Genomic DNA, 10,106 nt, shown 5'->3' on the forward strand with positions numbered 1-10,106 from the left:
GTCTCTGTGTGATTTCCAGAAGGAAAGAAAATCTTACCTTTTTTCTAAAAGGACCCTCACTCACCACTAGTTGGTGACATGCTTCATCATTGGGTCCCCCGCTGGGGTGGCCGAATGCCCCCCCAGCGTGCTACAACGCCTGATTTACAGCGTAGCGGGATGTGGTGAGTGCAACAGTGCCCAACTTAAGGTGTGAGTGTAACTGTGGGTGCAGAATTAAAAAATACAAGGCTGTTGCCTATACAAAAATCTTTAATACCGGCCAACCTGTATTAGGTTAAAAACAAAGTGACGGGTTCGAATGGGATTTTCGATGGATGGATTGTGCAGGCGCGGATGCGGTATGGTGGCTACGTTCCTTCATATTATCTGGGAGTGCCCTGCTGTGCTACGTTATTGGAACCGCGTGCATGAAGTAATGAGTGAGGTCACGGGAGTGCGGTTGTTGCCTGAAGCGCGAAGATGTTTGTTGAACGTTTGGGAGCCAAATGACTACAATCAAGCGCATCTCCGTTGGGCGACCTTGGGCAACATGGTAGCCAAGCGTGATATTGCCCAATTGTGGGGCGCTCAGAGGCCTCCGACACTACTGGGGTGGACACAAAACATGGATTGGTGCATGTTTCGAGAAAAAACTGTGTATGTTTCCCGTGGCAAGCCGGGCAAGTGGGGGAAAGTGTGGACCCAATGGAACGCATACCGTGGAGATATATGTACTCCCCCAATGTCGAAATTTGATGATGATTTGTCTTCCTCCCAACCTGACGTTTCCTCCGCAGGAATATAATAGCTTTGTGTATATTTTGGTCTCTTTCCCCCCCCTCTCTCCCCCCCCCAATTATTGATTGCACTACCGTTTGACTCTCTATGTACCCCCCCCCCCACACAATCCACGTGATGGTCCGTTTTACTGTATTGCCTTGTTTTGTATTGTTCTTTTGTTATCTTGTTTTAAAAACAATAAAAAGTTTTAAAATTTTTTTTAAAAAAGTGACGGATAGTTAGGTTCTATCTTAGGAAACCTGTGTCCTTTAAAACAAACAACTGGTCAACATGTTTCTGCTGCTACAACTGCAAATTCGCTCAGAATTCGTCAGGACCTAAATTATGTCCTCTGGTGGTGTACGCGCGCTAAGGCGCACCCTCCCGTGAGGCTCTAAATGTGAAAAATTATTTTGAAGTTTAGTGTTAGTCACGGTTAGTAGCCGTGGTGGCTCACTGCGATTTGCATTGTACCTGCACTCTGGACTTCCGGGGAGACAGCAGCCCAGAGTGCAGGTACAATGCGGGGAGTCGCGAGTGTTCAAATAGACACCGCGTGAAGGCATCCCGCGCTGTCTCGACCCACGGGGAGAGTCTTTTGCTCTCGTAACATTTTTTTGTGCCCCTGCAAATCGCAGTGAGCCACCACGGCTACTAACCGATTATATAGCTATGATCAATGCTGGGTTTTCCAATAACCTTTTTTCTGAAGATTTCTCTGTTGGGGTGAACTCCCTAATTTTCAAAAAAGGGGATGAAACATCACTAAATAATTGGAGGCCCATTACCCTCCTAAATGTTGATTATAACTTGATGGCAAAAGTGTTGGCACGACGCTTGAGATCAGTTATGTATACTTGTGTACGTCCGGATCAAGCTTGTGCTATCCGCGGGCGTACTATAGTGGATAGACTAGTCACCTTGCGAGATACCCTCTGGTATAATCAAGAACGTACTCTCCCTTTGGGTATTCTTAGCCTTGATTTCCACAAAACCTTTGATAAAGTGTCACATGATTTTCTTTTTTTGGTGTTAAAAACGATGAAAGTTACTCCTACATTTATACAAAAAATACAGGCTTTTTACAAAGGTGCTTCCAGCAAAGTCAATATTAACGGTCATTTTACTGCTACCTTTTCCGTCATTCTGGGGTGCGTCAGGGGTGCCCTATGTCACCCATCCTTTTTGTTTGTGCACTGGAGCCTTTTTTATGCAAACTGCGGCAGAACAAAGTAATTAAAGGTGTTTTTGTTCCATGAGGTTCAGGGGTTCAGCACAAAATTGTGGTGTACATGGACGACGTGACTGTATTATGTGCCAATGCTGCCTCTGTGCTAAGAACTCTGTTGCAGGCCTCTCTTTTTCAGTCCCATTCTGGTTTGGTTCTAAACATGGGCAAGAGCGTTTGCTACACTAGAGGTCCTTGGGATCGGCTGGCTCATATACCAGTACTGGTTACTTCCGCGCTTATTAAAATCCTAAGAGTCTACTTTGGGGGACAGGGGTATGAGGAAAAGAATTGGTCTAAACTTCAGGCAAAGTTATTGAAAAAGCTTTCTCTTTGGTCCATACGCAAATTGACACTTGAAGGCAAAATTTTGGCCATCAAAGCGGTTTTATTTCCCTTGATATTGTATCTGGCTATGGTTTATCCTCCCAAATACCGCACTCTCCAGAAGATACAGAAAATGCTTTTTACCTTTTTATGGAACTCCCGTATGGAAAAATTGAGTAGGGATAAAGTATGTAGACATTGGCGTAATGGAGGTAAAACTTTACCTGATATTAAAAGTTTTTAATTGTCTAAATTATTATGTTATGTTGTGTCACGCACTGAGGATGATCTACGGTCCGTCCCGGCCTTATTTACAAAGTACTTTCTGGGAGCTGCATTGCGATGGTTTGGACTTTATGCTCCGTCCAATTGTTTTCCTTTGGCCCATGCGGCACCACCATTTTATAAAGACCTTTGCTCCTTTTTTCAGACTTTGGACCCTGAAACTTTTGATCGGGATATTTGTATTCACCCCACCAGGTTGAAAAATGAACTCCGGAAAACTGAGCAGCCGATCCTATTGGGCATCTTGTCTGAGGCTCAGTCCTTGCGAGTCTGGAAAATGGTGGGTCACAGGGACATTACCCACAGTCAACGTGACTTGTCTTGGTGCCACACATGGCTGCCTTCCTGTGAAAAGTTTCCAACATCTGAGAGGTTTGGCCCCCTCAGCATGCTGTCCACGGCCCAGATGCGGACATGACGAGACCATCTTCCATCTACTGTGGGGTTGTCTTTATGCAAAGAAATTTTGGGTCTTGTTGCAGCCCTGTCTTTCCAACATAGCCGGCATCGCTACCTTGACATTCTATGCCCTTCTTTATGAACAGGACATCTCTCCACAGCGCCCTCCAACTGCCTGGAGACTTTTGAACTGTGCAAAAGAGGCTTTATTAGATGCAAGGAACCTGTTCCTTTTCCTTCATAAGGAAATGGATATTACCACATGCCGCAACCTTTTTTTGGACAAACTTATGACCTATGTTTCTGTTGATCGTGCCACCTTGGGCCTTGATGACGCCAATTCCTTATGGCAAATTAAAAACTGGAAGGGCTATGTTACTTAGAAAAAGTTATGACTTTAAATAACTTGTTTTTTTACAGGTTTATTTTTTTTTGCCTTGCCACCAGGTTATAAACGGATTGGCATTTATAAGGGTGGCCAATAAATATTGTTACGTTATTAGTGAGGTTGGGGAAAAGCAACAATGCCTTTTCTTAAAAAGCTCTTAAAAAAGCCAGTATTATATAAATAATTTTATATTACCTGTATATATCTACTAAAGTCCATTTCATGTAACCTTTACTTTTTTCTAAATGTACATTTTGTGATATCTGAATCCACATGCTCGTATTGTAAACATTTCACCATCATTCCTGTATATATCTACTGTGGACCACTTCAAATGTATTTATTTCTTTGTACAATGTACATTCTGTATCTGTGCCTTTATCCACTCAATAAAGGTTTTTGAAACAGAATAAATCTGTTCTTATCAGTTCAATATCTACACAGGGACCATATATTAAATTGATTTTTGGAACAGGGAGATGGAATAGGAGCTTGCTCTGTCCACTCCACGCATCAACCGGGTATTGCAGTACCCCCAGGAATGGTGCAGTTCCCCACCCGGGGAAAACAATGCTGTTGAAAAATAGACGAGAAAACAAAAGTAGCGCCTCACTACCAAACCCTGTAAAGTGGCGCTATTGTGTTTGCGTGTGAATAAAAGCAAACTGGTCACTGTGTCTTGCCTTATTTATGTATTATGTATTTATTTGACTTATTTGCCACTTTGCAGCACCCGGGCCATATTTCTCACGTTTAAAAAAAAAAAATCGTTCTTTTTTTTCCCCTTCTTCATCCAGACGTTGCACTTTGAAAAGAGACAAACGTCGGAAAAAGATTGTTTTTCCAGCAGCAGACTTTCATTGGTTTTGGATCCATTTCACTGGGGAACGAATGGAAGAAGGTTCCCAGCAAGTCTGTAGGATGGAGGGAGGGAGGGAGGGAGGCAGGCTGGCAGAGAAGTGGACACTGCCCTTTGTGGAGTGTTAGGCCGGGGATAGCACGTGGGGACAACAGACACAGTAAGTGGACATGCACACAGATTATAGGTTAGCCGGAAAGACCCCGAGCAGTCTTCCACTTTCTTTATTTATACCCCGGCGCGAGCCCGCCCCGGGGTATGGGTGGATGCGTGTGTGAATAGCAAAATTGTAGGGGAGAGCCCGTGTGGCTCTCTACATCCCTCCTTCAATTTAGTCTGATTTTCTTCTCTCCGATCCCCACTTCTACGGGCATGTCCAGGCAAAGTCTCTGAGTCTCTGACTGGGCCTGGGGTTGGATCGCAGGCTGTATCGCTGGCTCCGGGCAAACGGAGATGCGGCAACCCCGGCCGGAGTTGTCTCTCCTGGCCCACCATTCAAAGCTGTGCTTTGTTGGCTGGATTCGGCCGCGGTGTTCGGTGTTGCTATCCTGGGAGGGGTTTCTCCGCGACTTCCTGCCATCGGTGGCTCTGGGACGGATGTCCCTTGCCCGGTGCGTCCACCTTCTCCTGTATCTTGATCTTTCACCGTGTCCTGGTCCACGGCTGGCTCTCTCGTTCTCTTGAAACATGATACGTTGCGGGTTACTGTCTGACCTCCTCGCCGGGCGGTGACCATGGTCCCTTGTATTTTGTCGACTACCCACACCTCCGGCTCATATGGTGTTAGAAATTTCCATCCCGGGTGGCGATCCCGGACCACCACGGTGTCACCTATCTGTAGCGTCGGCTCTCTGGCGTGACGGGCTTCGCTGGCTTTTTGGTTGGTGGTTCTCCTCCGGGCCTGAGTGTTCTCGTCATTTCTGTCGCCAGGCACCCAAGTGCTGTTGGTAGGAATGCCATCCCTTGGTGCTCTCCTAAACAGCACATGTGCCGGCGCGCACTTGGTGGTGCTGTGTGGCGTTTGTCGGTATGCCCCTAAAAATAGGTCCAGGGCTTCTTCGGGGTCATCTCCATTGTCTACGGCAATCCTCAAAGCCCGGTTGAGTGTCCTCATGAGTCTTTCGACTTCCCTGTTCGCCTGGGGCCACAACGGGGTTATCTTCCGGTGTTTAATTTTGAGGTTATCGAGGTAGCTCTGGAATTCTCTGCCCTGAAAGGGGGGCCCATTGTCTGACTTGATCTCGTCCGGGAGTCCCACTGTGGCGAAGATACGATTGAGTGCTCTCTTGATACTCGGGAAAACCGTGGAGGAGACTACTTCCACTACGGGGAATTTGGAGAACGAATCGACGAGTACTAGGGTGTGCCTTCCGTCTGGGAAACTCCCGAAGTCGATGCTGAGGCGGTACCATGGTGTCCGAGGAGTATCCTCAGTGATCACCGGGGCTGGCGCGAGGTTACCGCCGGTGATGGTGCAGGCGTGGCAGGAGCGGACCATCTCGTCCACCATGCTGTCCATCGAGGGGAACCAGACCTTGCTTCGCAGTCGGGCCTTAGTCTTTGCCATTCCCTGATGGCCCATGTGCGCCAGCGCTAGCGTCCTCTGTTGCAAACTTTCTGGTATCACGATGAGATGGCCTCGGAGGATCACTCCTTCATCCCCTTCACTCAGCTCACTCCTGACTTGCCACAGTTGTTGTCGCATGTGTCTGATCTCGGGCCGAAGGCTCTGTGCTCCATCTAGGAAGTGTGCCCAGCGACTTCCTTCCAGTGCCTGGCGCACTCGGGACATAGTCTCGTCTCTTGCCGTGGCGTCCCCGATCTCCTTCAGTGTCATCGTTTCAGGACATGCTGCTTGCGAGATCATGTGCACGAGTTCTTCCGCCTCCTCTCCGTCTTCATGTTGCGTGCTTTGGCGGGCCTCCGGATGCCGGGATAGGTAATCCGCTGGGTTATGTGCGCCTGGTCGGAAAACCATCCTGAAATTGTATCCTTGCAGTTGAACGGCCCACCGTTCTATCCGCGGTGGTGCTAGCCTGGATGATCCCGCGAACAGTGACAATAACGGTTTGTGGTCAGTCCTACCGTGAACTCTTGGCCGCACAGGTATAGGTGGAAATGCTGGCACGCCCACTTTATAGCCAGCGCCTCTCTCTCGATTTGGGCGTACCTGGTTTCAACATCTGTCAGTGCTTTGCTTGCGTAGGCCACGGGCTTCCATCCCTCCGGTCCATGTTCTTGCATGAGTACCGCACCTAGGCCCACGGGGCTGGCGTCGACTATTAATTCTGTTTTCCGTCGGGGTTGAAAGTACGCCATTACTTGGGTGTCTAGGAGATTGGCCTTGATGTCCTGAAAGGCTTTGTTTGCTGACGCTGTCCATTCCCACTTATGGTCCAGTCGTGTGAGGGTTCTCAATGGTTCTGCGAGATCTGCCAGGTTGGGAATAAACCGACCACAGTAGGTGGCCATGCCCAGGAAGCTGCGCACCTCGGTGGGGTTCCGTGGAGAGCTGGGTGCCTTGATCGCCTCCGCTTTCTTGGGATCTACTTTTAGCCCCTCTCTTGTGAAGGTGTATCCGAAGAAGTCAATGGACTCTTGGTAGAAGGAGCACTTTGATCGGTGTAGTGTCAGCCCGCAGTCCACCAGTCTCTGAAGGGTGGCTCTTAGGTGTGCATGGTGTTCCTCTAGTGTTGCAGAGTACACCAGGATGTCATCACTGAGGTTGATGACTCCATTCAGTCCAGACAGCACCTCCTGTATGGCGTTTTGAAAGACTTCTGCGGCGGAGGATACGCCTAAGCTCAGCCTTTTGTAGCGGCGTAGACCTACGTGGGTGGAGAAAGTGGTTATATACCGGCTGGCGGGTTCCAGTTCGAGTTGATGGTAGCCCGAGTTGAGGTCCAACTTCGAGAACCACTTGGCCCCGTTGAGGTCAGCCACTATGTCGTCCATCGTAGGAGTGATGTGCCTTTCTCTCTTGACCGCGACGTTGGGTAGCCTCATATCTACGCACAGCCTGATCGCCCCTGGCTGTTTGGGCTTGGGCGCTACTACGAGCGGGGATACCCACGGTGTCGGGCCCGACACCTTTTCTATTACTCCCAGGTCTTCGAGCTTTTGGAGTTCTTCTTCCACCTGTGGCCTCAGGTTGAACGGTACTCGTCTGTGTCGGAGGGCAACCAGTTTCACGGAGGTATCGATGTGAAGTTTGAACTTCTTCCCCTTCAGTTTTCCAAGGCCTTGGAACAATGCTGGGAACTCGTTTAAGAGGATGTCGGTATGTGCCTGATGGACTTGGTTCGCGAAGAAGACGAGTATCAGGTCTTCCGCTGTGTGACAGCACAGCAAGGTGCCCTTTTTTCCTTCGGTGATATGGAATCGCGTTTCCGTCGAGTATTCGCCATTGATGACAGTTGTCTGTATTACTCCTCTCAGCGGCAACGGTTCTGTGCCACCGTATGTATAGATCCTGGCGCTGGAGGGTGCCAGGGGAGGTTTAGGGGACATCTTGTCGTATTGGTCTGAATCCATGACATTCACGGAGGCGCCTGTGTCAATGAGAGCCTCGATCTCGGTGCTGTCTATGGAGACGGAGCACATGGGTGGCAGCCTCCTCCTGGTTGATGCCCTGCTGATGTATGAGATCACATATACTTCGTTGTCTTTGTATCGAGGCCTTCTCCCTTGCGCTTGACCATCTGGGGGAGGTTGTTCTGGGTCGAGTGAAAGTTGTCGAACACGTTGGGTCATTGACCTGGGTCTCTGGCCCGGCGGTCTGTACTTTCCTCCTCGGCACACCACAGAAAAATGGTTTAGCCGACCACATTTTAGGCAGGTCTTTCCTTTCGCTCTGCACGTCGCTGTGGGTGGGTGAGCTTCCCCACAGTAGTCGCACCTGTTTCCTCGGGCGGCGGTCCGTGGGCGTGTTGCCTGGGGTAGTCTCTGGATGGCATCTATCCTCTCTTCCTTGATTGGCATAGTCTTCCTCGGGCTGGGTGTGACCACCGGCATGCGTAGCGCGACTTCCATCTCTTCCGCCCTTGCATCGGAGAGTTCATGTGACCTCGCTAGTATCAATATTTCATCTAAGGAAATGCCCGGCTGTCGTGGGATGAGCTTTCTTAGCAGTCTTTTTTTTTTGAAAACTTTTTATTGATTTTAAAACAAGAAAACAAAAGAACAATACAAAACAAGGCAGTACATTAAAACGGGTCATCACGTGGTCTGCAGGGGGGTACATAGAGAATCAAGCGGTAGTGCAATCAATAATTGGGGAGGGGGAGGAGAGGGGGGGAAAGGAGACCAAAATATATACAAAACAACTATATTCCTGCGGAGGAAACGTCAGGGTGGGAGGAAGACAAATCATCATCAAATTCCGACATTGGGGGAGTACATATATCTCCACGGTATGCGTTCCATTGGGTCCACACTTTCCCCCACTTGCCTGGTCTGCCACGGGAAACATACACAGTTTTTTCTCGAAACATGCACCAATCCATGTTTTGTGTCCACCCCAGAAGTGTCGGAGGCCTCTGAGCGCCCCACAATTGGGCAATATCACGCTTGGCCACCATGTTGCCCAAGGTCGCCCAACGGAGCTGCGCTTGAGTGTAGTCATTCGGCTCCCAGACGTTCAACAAGCATCTTCGCGCTTCAGGCATTAATCGCACTCCCGTGACCTCACTCATTACTTCATGCACGCGGTTCCAATAACGTAGCAATATGAAGGAACGTAGCCACCATACCGCATCCGCGCCTGCACAAGCCATCCATCGAAAATCCCATTCGAACCAGACGTGGGCCAGTCACATACACCCTATGCAAAATTTTCAGTTGAACGAACCGAAGACGTGCCGGGATAGCTACTTCCTTCGGGGAAGAAATAGCGGACTGCCAGTCCTCATCATCGAGTTCTAGACCATCTCTGGTCCACAACCCTCGAAGACTATCTAGTAGATCAGTCCTGGTATTGATCAACTTTTTATAAATTAGCGAAATCGTGCTATCAGGAACGTGGCCATCCAGAATCCGATCCTCGAGCGGGAACGCCTCCGGCACATCCGAGCCTAGTGGAAAAACAGACAAGACCGCATGCCGGACTTGCGCATATCTGAAAAAATTCCTTATCATTCAGCCCATACTCAACTTTCAATTCCTCAAACGTTTTGACCCTGCCCTTGATCCATACGTCATCTACCCTACTGATCCCGATCATGTCCCACCGATCAAATCCCTTCGATTGCCAAAGGGAGCCCAGTTTATCCGAAGCATATAGTGGGGTAGCCCGGGTCGGCCTGTCAGCCCATCCCGTGGCCGCCGTAGCTCTACGCCACACCTGCACTGCTGTTTTGGTGGGGCCCGTAAGAGGTTCGCCAGCTGATTTCGCATATAGAGCCCTATTGTAGTCCCCGCCGGGTAGCAACCATCTGTCCATCGCAAAAGCCGGGTTTAGTGGGGAAGTGTAGGTGCCATGGTTGATGGCCCCCAATTGAGAGGCCCAGTAATAGCGACGAATGTCCGGGAGAGCGATGCCGCCATCGTACCAAGGGAGTGTAAGCTTCGAGAGGGCGATGCGAGGACGCACCCCCCATAACAATTGCCGCTGTAGACTCTCAATCTCACGAAAATAATCCGCTGGCACTACATCAAGCGTGTTTTGAAGCGCATAAAGGAATCGGGGGAGCGACATCATCTTAAACAACGCAGCTCGTCCCAAGGGAGAAAGGGGGAGTCCGCTCCAAGTCCCGACATCCGCCCAAAGGCATCTGAGAGGGGGCAGCAGATTGCGCTCATACCGAAGTGTGGGGTCCAAGGTGACAAAGATTCCCAGATATTTGAAACCATCTAGTACC

At 49.4% G+C, this 10,106-nt stretch overlaps 1 pseudogene; it reads left to right on the forward strand.

Annotated features, from left to right (window-relative positions):
- Window positions 1-3,769: 3,769 nt before the first annotated feature.
- Window positions 3,770-3,944, forward strand: LOC144764472 (U2 spliceosomal RNA; annotated as a pseudogene).
- The last annotated feature ends 6,162 nt before the right edge of the window (window positions 3,945-10,106 follow it).

The sequence above is a fragment of the Lissotriton helveticus genome, chromosome 6 (genome assembly GCF_964261635.1).
Source record: "Lissotriton helveticus chromosome 6, aLisHel1.1, whole genome shotgun sequence".
NCBI classification, from domain to species: domain Eukaryota; kingdom Metazoa; phylum Chordata; class Amphibia; order Caudata; family Salamandridae; genus Lissotriton; species Lissotriton helveticus.